We start from the raw sequence: 15,508 nt of genomic DNA on the forward strand, positions 1-15,508 counted from the left end.
TCTCCACAATAACCCTTACTTCCAATGTTGCTCTCCAAACCGTCGGCCTGTGAATTTATAGTTGGCCCAATGATTGCTTCTCGGGCCATGATGGCTGTAAATTGCTTTGCCATTTGGTAAATGTTGGCAGTTAGAAGGTATACAAGTAATTATTTCCGCTTGTGCTGATTGAGACATAATTCCAAGACGAGGCCCTGGAAAAATGACAGCATTTTGAAACAACTCTGTTTTAATTTCCAAGAATTTCTAATTAGAATCTGTATGAACATGGGGATTTTTTTTATGTGGTTTCCTCCAATGGGGCCAGAAATAATTAAACTGTCAGAGGAAATAAATACGTATAAACAAGGCATAATTTTTACAGCGCGCAGCACCTTGTCAGGCCATGACTTTTTGTGAAGAAAAACAATGTGGGGAACAATAAAGGGGCATAGAGGACACACACATAACCCCGCACACACAAACAAACACACAACAACGCAGTGACACACACACTTTGACAAACACACACATGCAAACACACCTACTTTTATCTTTTATGGATCATACCTTGAAAAAAGGACTTTAAATGTTGTTCCCACTTAAATCCATGAGAATATCTACAGTATGCAATTTAGCTCCTGCTTTAAGAGATAGGCAAGTTTTGGTACAAAGTGGAAACATCCCAATGCTCGAGCCTAACGAGGCCTAATGTTTTATCACAATTTATCGTATCAAAGGGTGTCACAACTTTACAAATCCATGATTCCATTTGACTTTTTTCAGCATTGATGGCTATGCCATTGTGAGATTATGAAGTATTGTTTTCTAATGACTCCCTTTATGGTTTCAATGTGAGATATAACCCCCATAACCTTTTGGGCAATGTGCCACACTAATGTCGTCAAACTGCTTCTACTTACATAGTCAAATGTTATTAATTAATTGAATTACAATTACAGATTTCACCAGTAAATTGACAACAAATTGTAGTCCACACAAAAACATAAGGATCCACTATAAAATAAAATGCTGCTTAAAGCATTTAATTAATTTTGCACCGACAAAAAGCCACCAGATACCGAACTGTCAACGCAATTTTGGTTTTCTTTTTAGATCTCTGCCTCATGCAGGGGCCGTGGTGTTTGGAAAGTGCAGCTGCAGGCTACTAGTGGGTTACACTTTTGTCTTTTGAGCTGCAACCCTGGTAAGCTGCGCCATTTTTTTTAGTTGGAACGTGCTCAAATAGGCTTGAGAAAAACACTTACTGGGAGAATCCGTCTTTTGATGTTGATCAAATTAAAAGCACATTTCTATTGATGTTCTCTTGGTGGTCAGAGCCATTGCATTTGACAAAATTGTACTGTACCCAAAACATAGCTACTGGAACTTAATTGATGCCACCATCGTTCCAGATTGTATGCTTTACTTTTGTGAAGTCAATATAATCATAATTTATTACTAGCACTTATGTCTTTCCTTAAGAGTGAGCTTAACCTGCTGCCACCAAGACCCGGATCTAAATACGCGCCAGAAATCGAATAGATTAATGAGTGTGTGGTGAACTACACATGTGAGAAAATGATTAGTTTTTTATGACCTTCATATTATAATATCAAGTTGAGCTATGACACAAAAAACAACAAAGAAGTGTGACTGCTGCCCACAAAAAACAAACAAACACATCAGCAGAACATAAAATGTCTGCACAAATTAAAGGATGCAGCAGTAGCACAATGTCTGCAAGTGAACCTGGAAGGGAGCAGGCATGTGAGGGGAAGGAGTGTGAGAGGCTCACAATCAACATTTGAATAATAGCTACAGTGCTTTGACACTGAACACCTCTTCAATGACAAATTACAAGAGCATGTAAAGCACACTTAACAGCAGCTCACTATTCAACAGCGTGTATCCACAACAAAGCAGAATAATAACCGCTGTATCTTTAAAGGTCCCATGTCATGCTTTTCCGGTTATTACCCGTCCCCTTGTGTGTTATGAAGGTTTTTCTGCATGTAAACGGTCTGCAAAGTCACAAACCCTCAAAGTACACCCTGTATGCTGCCCCAGAACGCCTCATTGGAGATTTCTCTTTTTCCATTGTGTTCTTCCTGGGTATTGTGACGTGCCCATACCCAAATGGACCAATCCACACACACACACTCTTTTAGCGGCAAAAATGTGACGCGCTGGGGGGGGGGGGTGCTAGTGGAGCCTCGCAGCGCAGCGAAAAACTGTGGCGCGCTTATACTGTAGGTGCGCTGCGTTTAGGGGTACGGGGGGGATGCGGGTGCTAGTGGAGCCTCGCAGATGGCCCCTCAGCACCCCCCCCCCCTGCAGGAAACCACACCAGTAAGCCAGCTCACACTGTCAGCTCCTCGTAGCAGCGAGCTGACCAGCACACTGCGGGCTCACAGGGAGGGGGGGGGCAGGAGCTCCAACAAGGCGTTTAGGACAGAGTGTAATTCAGTGAATACACATACTATACAGAGATGCTGTATGAGAAAACCAATGTGAGTTTGGAAAATTGCATAATATAAATGTATTCTAGTAGACCTCAACAATGGAATTATGATCAGTAGAAATGCCCATGTCATGGGATCTTTAACACAGGCAACAAAACACAGCATATTCTTGTTTGACTTGTTTTGTACCTGCACCTGTATTGTAAACCAACATGTTTAAAACAGTAAAAGTCTCACAGTTGAGCAGTAGTGCTGTGAGTCACCCTCCCAATCCTTAAGAGTTGGCAACACTGGGTGGATTAGAGGCTATGGATCTCTTGTGCAGGCTCAGAGTGAGCTCACACTGATAGGGAGAGCTAATGGAGATGCATTCGAACTGAGAGTGACTCAATTACAATCTGACATCAGCTTGTAGACCCCAGCTTTGCCTGAATACACAGGAATGCACACACACACACACACACACACACACACACACACACACACACACCCACACCGACACACACAAACACACACACACACACACACACACACACACACACACACGGCGGTTAACACACTACAACCTAAATGAATCTCGTAACACAGCAGATATCACAGGCTTCATCAGGCTCTCAATGAAAGTGGTTTCAGACAGAAAGTGTATATTCTGGTTTAACCTGGTAATTCCATTTACTACCAAGCATTCAGCAGACATTTTTATCTAGTGTGTAACAATAAATTGTACAAATTGCTTAAAATCCTTTTTTCACACAAGCAACCAGATAAGCCAAGTGCAAGAGGCCCCACACCAGCAGTATGGTTGCCTGTACGATGCAGGAAGGTCCTCATGTGATATGTTTACCAGCCAGCCAAGCTACAACCGGATTCAGTGTGTTTCACTTCCAGTTTTTAGACCTCACACAACACCACATCATCAAGCTCTCAAGTTGACTCCTGATGCTTGCTTTTAGGAAACACCCCAGTCAACAAAAACAAACAAATTATTTTGTTGTGTTTTATTAATGAACAGGATTCTTTCACACAGCTAAAGGACGACTAAAATATGTATTTTAATTCACTAATATACTTGTACGTGGCATAACCTTTAGGATTTGGTTTGTTTAAAAACTACGAATTGATGTTATGATCACAGTTTGCAGAAACTGCAGCAATCAAAGGGATTTTTCCTGCTTACACAGTTACATCCGCTATTACAATTTCTGAGAGCGGGGCTTGAGTGTGCAGACACACATACACATGTACTCTACATGCCTTCGCAGACTAAGGTCAATGGTGCGCTCAGATACAAATGATTCTCATCTAATATTAATAGGATATGCTAAACGGTAACACAGAGGCAGAACAGAACAGGTTCTCTGAGTGAGTGTGTGTGTACACATGCATGTGTTTTCCTGCCGTGCCGTGCACAGAGTAAATGCCGCTGGGACTAAAGTGAAATTCAAATATAATAAAACTCACCATGTTAACATTCTGGTACACTATAACTGTGCATGTTAATATTTTTGGAAAGGGGCTCCCTATGGAAACAATCAAGCGAACAAAATAACACTGTCCTCACCAGAGAGCAAACAGTATTGGTTGTTCTTTTCAACACTTAAAACAAACGTATGTAGTAAATAAAATGTGTTATGCTGTCCTGACAGGTGACAGGATCTTATGGCCCTGTGATGATACCGATTAAGCAAAGGTATATATGGTTAATATCACCCACCATCTAGGAACTGTGCAATTAATGGCCTCTCTTTTGTGTTTGGCAGCTGAATAATATATTCAAATGTAATATGACCCCCTTGATTAACATACTGTATATTTTACATAGATGGCATGTCTTCTCAATATTGACTTAAACCGTAGTTTGTGTTGTCTCCAGTGTACTCTTCAAACCCCAGCAACAACAGGATGTTGTCATGGCAGATGCCCATGAAAAAGTGGCAGCTATGCCATACTGAAGATTAAAACTGGTTGTATTGAGCTCGCAATTCTGTCTGATACCAGGCAACATTTGGGTCAAGTCAAATTACAGTTGGGTCAAGTCAATTGACTTACCTTACTTGCAGTGTAGGTTGAAAGGCATATTGCAAGTAGTTTAACTTCATCTGCTGAAATGACACAACAATGGAATAACAAGTTAGCTTCAAAACTAGACCTTTGTCTGTCTTTATTGAAAATGAAACCATTAGAGAATTGATTGATGTCCACATTCATGGCTGAAACATTTTAAATGTCATGCCTCAAACTAAAAGGCTTTCACTGAACTTTGCTTTATCATATGCTGATAGTTATGAACTGTGAAACTAAACATGAAGAGAAACACTTAGACTTCAAAGAGGAAGGTATTTTGGTCAGTCATCTGCTGTTTTCATGAAGTATGATATTCAAAGAGAACCATTTAGGTGTGTGAAACCTGTAAAGAAGCATAATGCAATCAAGGAACTCACAGAGTTCTCTGTGTGTGTGTGTGTGTGTGTGTTTTTAAATCCGTCACCCTTTCTTTGAAACAAAAACAACCACTTAGGCATGAACAGCAGCGCTTGGGAGACATCAATATTTCAGTCAGGTGTGTCGAGAAAAGGAGAGAGAGAAAGAGCGGGAGAGAGAGACACATGAAAGCAGGAATGAGGGGGACCCTTGCCATTCTGAGGCATTCCCATGACTGACGGTGAGACTACGGCTGTGTGTGTGTGTGTGTGTGTGTGTGTGTGTTTGTGTGGGAACAAGCATGATTGTGTGCCATTCCCCCATCCTCACCCCACCCCTACACTCACCATTGTGTGTACCACCTCTGTCACCTTTCCTCTAATCAGGAGTTTAAATCAATGACGTTGTCCAAAACTATAATTGCCACTCCTTAAACTGCTTCTCTCGCAATATGCTTTCACCAAGAAACCACTCGGCAGCAGAAATACGCCTCTGCGAGTGTCGGTGTGTGTGTATGTGTGAGCTGGATTAAGAGTATTTTCTCATTACGGCAGTGTCTGAACGAGTAGAAAGTGCTTCTCACATTGTTTTACAGCATCCTGAAAGCTCAAAGCTCAGCACTAAGCAGCATAATATCCTGTAGTCCCTCACTGATGCCTTAGCCTCAAACTTGTCACCAATTGTTCATGAGCTGGACCCATTGGACGTCATTAATCAACTTTTTTGTTATGAATGAATTATTCCTTGGCAGTGGCACAAACACAGAAAAGTTTATCAGAGACAGATTGTAGGGGCATCGTACATAACTGTACCACCCCTCCTCTTCCAGATTATGCACTTTACATTGCACAGCATACACCTGAGTCCACAAAGTCCTCATACTTTATTCTGTTGACTGTGGTTGCATTTATCTGCAAATGCGCCTCGTGTGCCTACTTTGGCGATAACAAACTAATCCAAGCCACTCTAAACTACGTTTATTTGTATTATTATTGCTGTTTAAATGGGACAATTGGACTTCCCAACAAGTTTGAGACTGGCAACAATCCTGCTACTGCGTTGCGTATGTTTCAGTCTGAGTGTGTGTGTGTGTGTGTGTGTGTGTGTGTGTGTGTGTGTGTGTGTGTTTGTTTGTTTTTGTCTGTGCTCGGACTTTAGCTGCCAGTCTGTATTAACCTTGGCTGATGTTCCATTAACCAGAGACAGGAGTTTCCTTAACCTGACAATCCACTGACAACAGGAAAACACACACCTACACACACACAAGCACACGCACATACACTTGTGAGCACACTTCTGTAACATGCAGTCAAAAAACGAAATAGATAGATGGATAGATAGATAAGTAACAGCAATTGAAATTTAAAAAAATGTAAGGAGCTTAAAAGTGAGAATTACAAATGTGGCAAATTATCTTATTCTTCCTAACTGTCTAACAAAAACAGGGACAGAGGGCTGGAAAGATATGTAGAGAGAGAGAGAGAGAGAGAGAGAGAGAGGAGAGAGAGAGAGAGAGAGAGAGAGAGAGAGAGAGAGAGAGAGAGAGAGAGAGAGAGAGAGAGAATGAGAGAATGAGCAAACCAGTGACAGAGGGAGGGAGAGAGAGAACGCAAGGTGGAAAGAGAGATGGAAATGGAGATGGAAAGAGAGATGTCTGGTTAACAAGGTGCTGAGCACGACAAGCCCTGGGGAGTCCACGCTCCCTTACCCTCTAAGATTAGATATCTCTCTCTCTCTGTCGATCTCACTCTCTCTCTTGTTGCGACACAAGGGGAACATGCCACTATCACAGGGGGACGCCCCTGGAACCATTGCTGCCCCCCCACCCCCTCTCTTTCTCCAGAGTGATATAGAATAACTGTTTTCTCTCATCCCTCTTCATTCTCAACCTTTCATGCATTTGCCCTGCAGTTGCATTGACTATTGAATGGCATTAGATATGATGTAAAACACACATGCTCAACAGATTCTAGCCATTTAAGGTAAAATTGTGTTTTTCTGCAAAATAAGGGAAATTCACCTGACCTGACTTGACTCTGTCGATATGTGAAATACCCAAGTGGCTCCAAGTAGCTTACAATCAGCTTTTATCACATGGTGCTTAGAAAACATTGCAAAATAAAAACAGATTTTACATTTTTTTTCCTCTCTATTTGTGAATTGGGTCTGAAAAATATATGTTACTATATTTTACGTAAAGTGGATTTCTAATAGTTTTTTCCAAGGATGACATTTTGATCAGGTCCAACATTTTAACATCTGCTTTATGGGGTAATATATACATATATATATATATATACACACTTTTTTCTCAGCCTCCTCTACCTCCTTCTTCACCCTCCAGTTCTTCTCTTTTCTCTTTCTTATTTCCTCTGTCTCCCCCTTCTTACAAACCCGTCTCTCGCTCGCTCTCAGTTGTTTGACACCTCTCTCCCACCTGAGCATCTCTATGTGTCAGGACAAATTGGCCGAGACTCACATCTCTCTCTCTCTCTCTCACTTTCTCCCTCTGTCTGCTCACAACTCAACCGGAGAGAGAAAGAGAGAACAAGAGACAGAAAGAAAGAGATTGATAATGTGTAGAGCGCGGGGGAGGAGGGGCAATACGCATCAGAGGAAAGAAAAGGGTGGTGAGGAGGGAGGTTAAGGACACAAATAATATGGTGAACCATAACAAGGAAGAGACCAAAAGATAGAGAACGATAGAAATTAAGATGTGCAGCATACTGAATTTTGTTCACTTTATTTCCGTCTGTAAAACCACTCTTAAACTCTTTTACGTTTGTAAAACTAAATAGTTTTGCCTATTGGTGCATTGAGTCAATACTCAGTCATTTGTTCATTACAAAATCAAAACAACTTAATCTGAAAAAGTGTAAAATATGTTTTGTTTCGTTGTATTCATACAGTACAGAGAGACTTTTTACACAAATAATGAATGAGAATAATGAACTACCTTAGTTTTTTATTAGAAAATCAATGGTTGGCTGAGTTAGGGGCTGCAAAGTACATGAGGGGCGTGTTAGTATGTAAATGATGTGTGTATGTTGAGAGGCAAACGTAGCAAAAGGCCGCTGTGGTTTCACAAAGCTAGAAAAAGCTTACACTTCACTTCATGGTTTCCAGTCTATTATTCATCCAAACTTAAGAACTCTCTCTCACACACACACGCAAGCACACAAACACAGACACACACACACACAGACACCCACACACTCATTCTTCTCAAATGAATTTTGGCTGTGCACATGTTGTCAAACGAACACTTTCAAACACATAGAGACATCACATAAGCAAACACGTTCTCTCTGTCGCAGACGCCAGCTTTCTCCATCATACTTTAACACACACACTCGCACACATACAGAGGCCTATAGCATTGCGACAAAGAGATCAGAGAAACGGGCAGAAAATAATAGAATCTTCATCCCAGTAATCCATATTCATTCTTCTCATCCCTCCTCGCCTCATCCCTCCCTCCCTGCACGCCACGATTCCTCGTATCTGACATTCAAATGAGTTGTCTTTTCTCCCTTGTTAGACACACACTCACACACACACACACACACACGCACATAAATGCATAAACATTCACTCACTGTCTCTCTCTCTCACACACACACCACCATCCTCTTTCTTGGATACTTTCTGCCCCGTTGCACCCGTGATGGCAAATTGAGCGCCTCCCGTCTCTCTCTCTCTTTCTCTCACTCACCCCCTCTGTTGACTCCTCTCATCTTTTCCCCATCTTCTTCTCTACTCAGCCTCTCCACCCTGCACCCCCTCATCACCCCTCCAGACCCTCCTCCCTTTCTCTCCATCCTCCTCTTCGTCTCTCTCTCTGATTTGACTACAGTGGCAGGTAGGGTTGGATCACAAACCAATGAAGGGAGAGAAAAGGCCTTTATGTGGTGAACGGGTGCGTGTCTGACACACTCTCAAGACATCTCACTCACCGCAATACATTATCAGAGGAAGGCCAACTACAGACAAAGAGTTCCTCTGTCATTTTTTCAGGATGTAGCTGCTGAGTTTATACATTCTTACATCTGTCCGTCTACCTTTTTATCTTCCTTTCCATCTATCTGTCTTCCTTTGCTCTCTGTCAGTCTGTCGTGGTCCTATTAGTGGAAGATGGAGGTGTGATCATGGTTACTGTGTGCTAACAGGGAGCGTGCTGCCATGGATGACAAATATTACACAAACACACACACGGAGAAAAGACTTGGTAGATTTCATCACTGCTCGTAATTATGATCCTGTCAAGTCCACAACGTGGCAATCCATAACGACACACGTGCACAGACGAAAATGGGCCCACACACACACACGTGGAAAAACACATAACATTTGGACATATTCATACAGTATGTTCTCAAATAAACTCTCTTACATTCTCCCTTACTACACATATTAAAAACATACGCATTTTAAAATGCTAAGTAACGCACACACATTCAGGCGCAACGCTTGCAAAACAATGAGGTGTCCTGTTGTGTTTAAAGGATGAAACGGACAGGGTGCAAAACGTATCTAACTTGTGTTTATATGTGTAGTAAGTCATCTTTAAAAAGTAATACATATCAGTTTTTGATTTTTTGCCATATTATATCTGGACACAAACTGTGTTGTGTTGTTTTTTTGCCTCTTGTGTGTGCAGGAGTATGAGTGTGTTGTGTCTGCCAATGTGTGTTTGTGATGACATCTCTGTCTCCGGTGTTGACACCTCATGTGTCAGGGGAACCTATTAGAGACCCTCGCAGCCTAACCCCACACCTGACCCCCACCCTGATGTATGAGTGTGTGTGCATGTGTGTGTATGTGTGTAAAATGTGGGGGCATATAAGGCCAAATGCTGCTGTTCTTTTGATTTGATTTTTACCTATTCAAGTTTCATATCACCTATCACCATTTTTGATTTCATTGAGATTTTAGAAAGATGTTTCCTGAGTTAAACATCATAGGTAAGCATTCATGTGTGTGTGTGTGTGTGTGTGTGTGTGTGTGTGTGTGTGTGTGTGTGTGTGTGTGTGTGTGTTTGTGTTTGTGCCCCAGAATTCCCAAACAAACCAGGGGGTCAGGCCTCTGGTTACCCCTGGATATCTGACCTCAAGACCTCATTGCCCCGTAGAAATCTACTGGGCCATGCATTGTGGGTTTGTGTAAGTGTGTGTGTGTGTGTGTGTGTGTGTGTGTGTGTGTGTGTGTGTGTGTGTGTGTGTGTGTTAAAAGAGAGAGAGAAAAAGAGAAGAGAGAGAGCAATGTTTACAGTTAGTTTTTTTGGACTTTTAAGTTCTCAAATCTACCTAATAATCTTCATCCTTAAAAGGTATTCTGGGGTTTATAAAATATGCACTGCCTACAACAGCACATATTTAGCCTTCATTAATATATAACCTTCAATTCTGAAATTAAAACTAAAGTCCTCCCCAGTTTCCTTAAATGCTTCATCCTGTTTGTTTGCTCTCTTCCATACCTTCCTCTTGACCTCATCTTTATTGACTGACGGATGTCTTTCAGATATTTACAAGAAAACGTTCCCGCATATGATTAGTGGGTTGATTGTAAATAAAAAAAGGAAAAAAAATACAAATGCTGTTTTATTGGTAACCACATGTCGCAACGTGTCCTCGTTACATTAATAAATGATAGCACACTGTAGTAGGGCTGTGCAATTAATCGTATTTTAATCGCGATTACGATTATGGCTTGCAACGATTATGAAAACAGCATAATTGATCAAATACGATTATTTAGCTGGGTGCGCTTTCGCCCCTCCCTAAAAGCCCACTCGGCCACGTGGGAGTGACATGTGTTGTGAGTGTTCAGCGCGAGCGAAGATGTCAGAACAAGAGCAGCAACTCGTTAAAAAGAAGGGTAAAACTATTTCCACTATTTGCAAGTACTTTGCCATTACATTTCACATCGCTAAAGATATCTGCCCAGTTAGCACTGTTAGCAACCAGGGCTTTAAGCAACTTGTCAACACGTTGGACAAGCGTTACGCGATGCCGTCTCGGTATTATTTCAGCAGGTCTGCGCTGCCTGCACTATATGACAAATGCCGTGGGGAAGTTGAGAGAGATGTGGCTTCAGCTGACTACTTTGCTACCACAACAGACCTATGGTCTAGCCCAGGGGTGCCCAACCAGTCGATCGCGAGATGTGTCTAAAAATAGAACAACAATATTCTGTTTTATCGTTAATGTCCTGTAACATAATCTTCCTGTGCCAGAATAATGCACTTGAACGCATCAAAGCTTTGTGATTGGCCGGCGTCACCCCATGTGTCGGGGCGTGGCTGAGGGTCTTCAGTACAGGTGATAATATTGTCCCCTGCCTGCGCTCATCTCTGAAACCAGACCATGTAAACAGGCTGGTGTTTCTTGCAAAACATCTTTAAGAGATGACATGAGCAGCCCTACCAGTATTTGCCATGGTGGCCTAACATTTTTATTTGGTCTTAAATTGTAGTTCAACATTTATTTCCTGTTACTTCTGGACCATGACGGTTGGCCAGCCTGAGTGGAATATGTTGAATATGTTTTACCAAAATGTTGGCTATATGTTAAGGAGTTTTCAGTAGGTTGTGACAGTGCACTGCATCATATTTGATTTCATTTGGTCTAATTTATTTGTATTTATCATATTAATAATATATGTTTAGTATGGTTTTGGAAGTGCGCTCCAACATATTTGTTGATCTTGTTTATTGGTAAAATATTATTTGTTTTAAAGTTCAATAAATGGTCAATGAATAATCGTCAAAATAATCGTGATATCAATTATTGACCCAAATAATCGTGATTATGATTTTTGCCATAATCGCACAGCCCTACACTGTAGTGCATGCTTTTCCTTCCATTGTTATATATTTGTATTTTTCTCATTCCCTCTCTTGCATTATTTTCTTGTGAAGGTCACAGAGAAAGAAATTCCAGTTAGGGTAAAGGGCTGTTGCTTGTATCTTTAAGCAGCTGGCAGAGGAGACTAAACAGCACTTTAACCACGTGTAGATAGTGTGTAGAGCTTAATGTGTTGAATGCCAGTGCATATCAGCTGGCAGGTCTTGTGCTTTACTCCGCTCTACCCAGTCAACACTGCCTTTAACCCCTAGATGACATTGAGCACAACTACACACACTCTTTTATACGCTACATACAAGAGGAAATCTTAAGTTCAGAGCTCCTTCTTCAATACGGAGGAAAACAAGAGAGAAAAACGGAAGTAGATTGTATGACTATCACTATATCAACATGTCAAGGGTAGACCTTGAATCTCTGTCAAACAGGGTCAGTGACCTGACAAGACCTTAAAAAGAAACATAGAAACCAGAACAACATACTGTATGTTCAATCTCTCACATGTTAATTGTCTTTTTTCAAACCACAGAAAAAAACTAGAGTTTTCATTCTCAATACTACTTTATTTTTACGGTGATTTATTTTTCCATTGAAACATTATTTTATTTTATTGTTTTATTTAGTGTAGTAGATTCCAGAGTATTCACCTCAACAGCCTCAATAAAGTCAACAAAGCACAGGTTCAGGAAAAAGCAAACATCCTGGGACCTTCAGGGGAATAACCAGGCTTTTGATTCTGGGGACTTGACCTTGGTCATCAAATCAACATCTAAAAACTGCAAAATGTTACTGTGAGGTTAAACTACACTTGCAGCGTTATTGTTCGGCTGTTTTTCTGGCACTCTGCTGTATGAATCCATACACCTTTTAAAATGTGGAATGTTTTTTTTTCCTTTCTTTTTCCTAACCAAAGGTAAGTTTGAACGTAGGTGATATTAATAAGCAGCTTGAACATAAATTGTCAAGGTTTTAGGAAGAGGTAACAAACAATCAAATATTGACTTGTTTCCGTCTTCTGTCTCTCCGGACATGTCCTGCTCATGACTTCCCTAACTTACATGCGCCCTCCCTTCTTTCAGCCTTCTCCCTCTCCTCCTTTGCTTGTGTTCTCACTCGTGCCCTAGCTTAGCCGGATTTCCTCTCTCCTCCTCCATCACTTCCAAACTAATTCACTCCCACCCTCTCTCTCTAATGTCCCCCCTGTCTCTCCCATGTTCCCCGTTCCCTCTCTGCCTCACACACACAAACACACACTACTCTCTCCCTCTCTTGTCTCTCCAAACTCGCTCAAGCACAACTAAGCCGGGGGTTTGAGTCCCAATGAGAGCGGTTAGGGCAATCAGTGCTTTTCACACCCTCTGATGTTCTTAAAAGGTGGAGGGATCAGACGCCCCTGCTGTACTGTCGCACTTCACACACACACACACACACACACACACACACACACACACACACACACACACACACACACACACACACACACACACACACACACACACACACACACACACACACACACACACACACACACACACACACACACACACACAACACACACACACACACAGAACCCAAATCGTATGCTCACACACACAATGATTGCACACATATGCATACTTCCAACATGGTCAGACACACTCAAAAAGATCCACACTCACTTGAACAAACACAGTCATTTATTGGGGCATCCCCTTTTGCGCTACGACTACCATACTGACAGAAAAGACACACATTGTAGCTACACACAGGTCCATAAGGAGGACAACATTTGCAACCGGATTTTGTCAACTGTTGGGAGAACAATGTCAAGGTTTGGTTTTGTTCATAACCAACTACCTTCATTTAAAGACAACAAACAAGACTGCAAAAACCTTGTCTTTATTCATTTTCTTTTAACATTGTTTAAAATAATTTGAAAAATAAACTCTGCTGTTGCCTTAACTTCCACACCACCTGTATATAAAATAACATCTCATAACACTTTCATAGAACCATTCAATCAATTGACTGTGAAATATAACATCGTAAAAGGTTTGTTTGCCAAAGCTTAACTGTAAAAAGTTTACATTGTGGGAATTACAGGTCTTGAAGGATTTAGGTGTCACTTCAAAGTGTGGTTGGCATTACAAAGAACGACAGAGCTCAAACTTCAACATTAAACTTAACTCAAAACCTGCTAAGAAATACAGTACTTAGTCAAGTAATGCAACATTAACTACTGTACAATTCTTACAATTGTAAAGTTGTGCTAAACATATGCACATACAAGGAAACTGGCATGTGTGTGCCACCAGCAAGGGTTCAAGTGAAATGCTCAGAAATAGCTCTTGCTGGTGTACCATCAGCGGGATCAGGTGTGCATGATGGTGTGATATAGAATGCAGTTAGGAAACTGAATGTACAGCTCCACGCTCACCGTAATGCGGCAAAGAGCAGTGACGCTATCAATTTACACCGTAACGGACAACACAGTCACTTTGCACCAAAGTGAAAGACACCAATACACACACTCTCACACACACATACAGAGCACAGGCACAAAGTTCAGGGGGATTAATTCACTGCGTCATGTCATCAATCCTACCTTACCCCCTACTGTCAGAAGGAAACTTTGCAAAACAGGAAAAACGGAAGTACAGTGCCCTTAATGCTGTGCTATTATCTCCACCTCTTTTGCTTTCCCTCGCTTTTCTGCTTAGATTTTTACTCAATTTCCTCCTCTTTTTCCTCTCTTCTACTTTCATATCCTCTCTTAATCAATCTATCCTCTCCCGCAGCCTCAGCCAGGCCGCCTTGATGAGCAGAGGCTCTTAGTCACATTGAGGTCAGTCCCACACACACAAACACAAACACACACCAGCATATACAGGGAAGGGGTCATCCTGGCAGGGTTACGCTGCACAAAGTCAGCCTCCCATAATGTGGCTGCTGTCGCCTGCATCACACCCTCATGATCCAATTAGGAGCCCCGATTCCTCCAATCAGCTGCTGTGGCAACCAACGGGTAGACGGGCAAGCAGAGGCAGGCGGGCAGCGCCAATCTCGTAAGTGCTTTTAAGGGATTAGAAGGTGGGTGGAAAGTAGGGGAGGGAGGGGACCACCTCTTTCTCTCCATCCTTGGGTCTCTCGGTTTTGTTACTGAAACCAGAGCACTACAATACCTCTCAATTAGCTCAACAAATGCTTGCTGCTCTTCCGAATACAAGTCAAAGAAGTACAGGAGGAATGATGAAGAGTAATTTGGAACTTGGTCACACAGGAGCTTGAACAAGTTAAAATAAAGTGAAAGAAAAGAGGAAGCAGAGGGAGAAACAATGGAATTTAAGTGAAGGCGATAAAGTACATGGATGGTGAACAACCAAAGATAAAAAAGAAATAAGGGGATAGAGGAAGGATTAAGTATTTCAGACTCAAGAAAAGAATATAATCTTTTGGCCTTTTATGATCTCTTAAGGGTTAAGGTCATACGCATGTTATGGTTGGTCAGTATGGTGAATTTCTACCTGCATAGTGCTAAGAATACAATGTGTGGGTATTTAGCTTCATGCAGTGCACACATGGTAATGAGTGCATGTGCATGCCGTTGCAGATGTACTTGTGTAATCCATTAGCTTTTGAGAGAAAGACAGAGAGAGAAAGAGAGGGAGATATCTTGATAAGGTTCACACACCTGGCTGTAGTAAGAACACGTTATCAGAACAGCTAAATGGCAGAGAACACTGGAAACAGCTAACACTGTAAATAACAGATATATTATCTACAGTATATCTGCTTTTTGCT

General features: G+C 41.6%; 1 pseudogene; it reads right to left on the reverse strand.

The window, feature by feature from the left end:
- Window positions 1–15,508, reverse strand: part of LOC117563119 — a 116,994-nt pseudogene that overhangs the window by 38,482 nt on the left and 63,004 nt on the right.

The sequence above is a fragment of the Gymnodraco acuticeps genome, unplaced genomic scaffold, assembly GCF_902827175.1.
Source record: "Gymnodraco acuticeps unplaced genomic scaffold, fGymAcu1.1, whole genome shotgun sequence".
In the NCBI taxonomy this organism is placed as follows: domain Eukaryota; kingdom Metazoa; phylum Chordata; class Actinopteri; order Perciformes; family Bathydraconidae; genus Gymnodraco; species Gymnodraco acuticeps.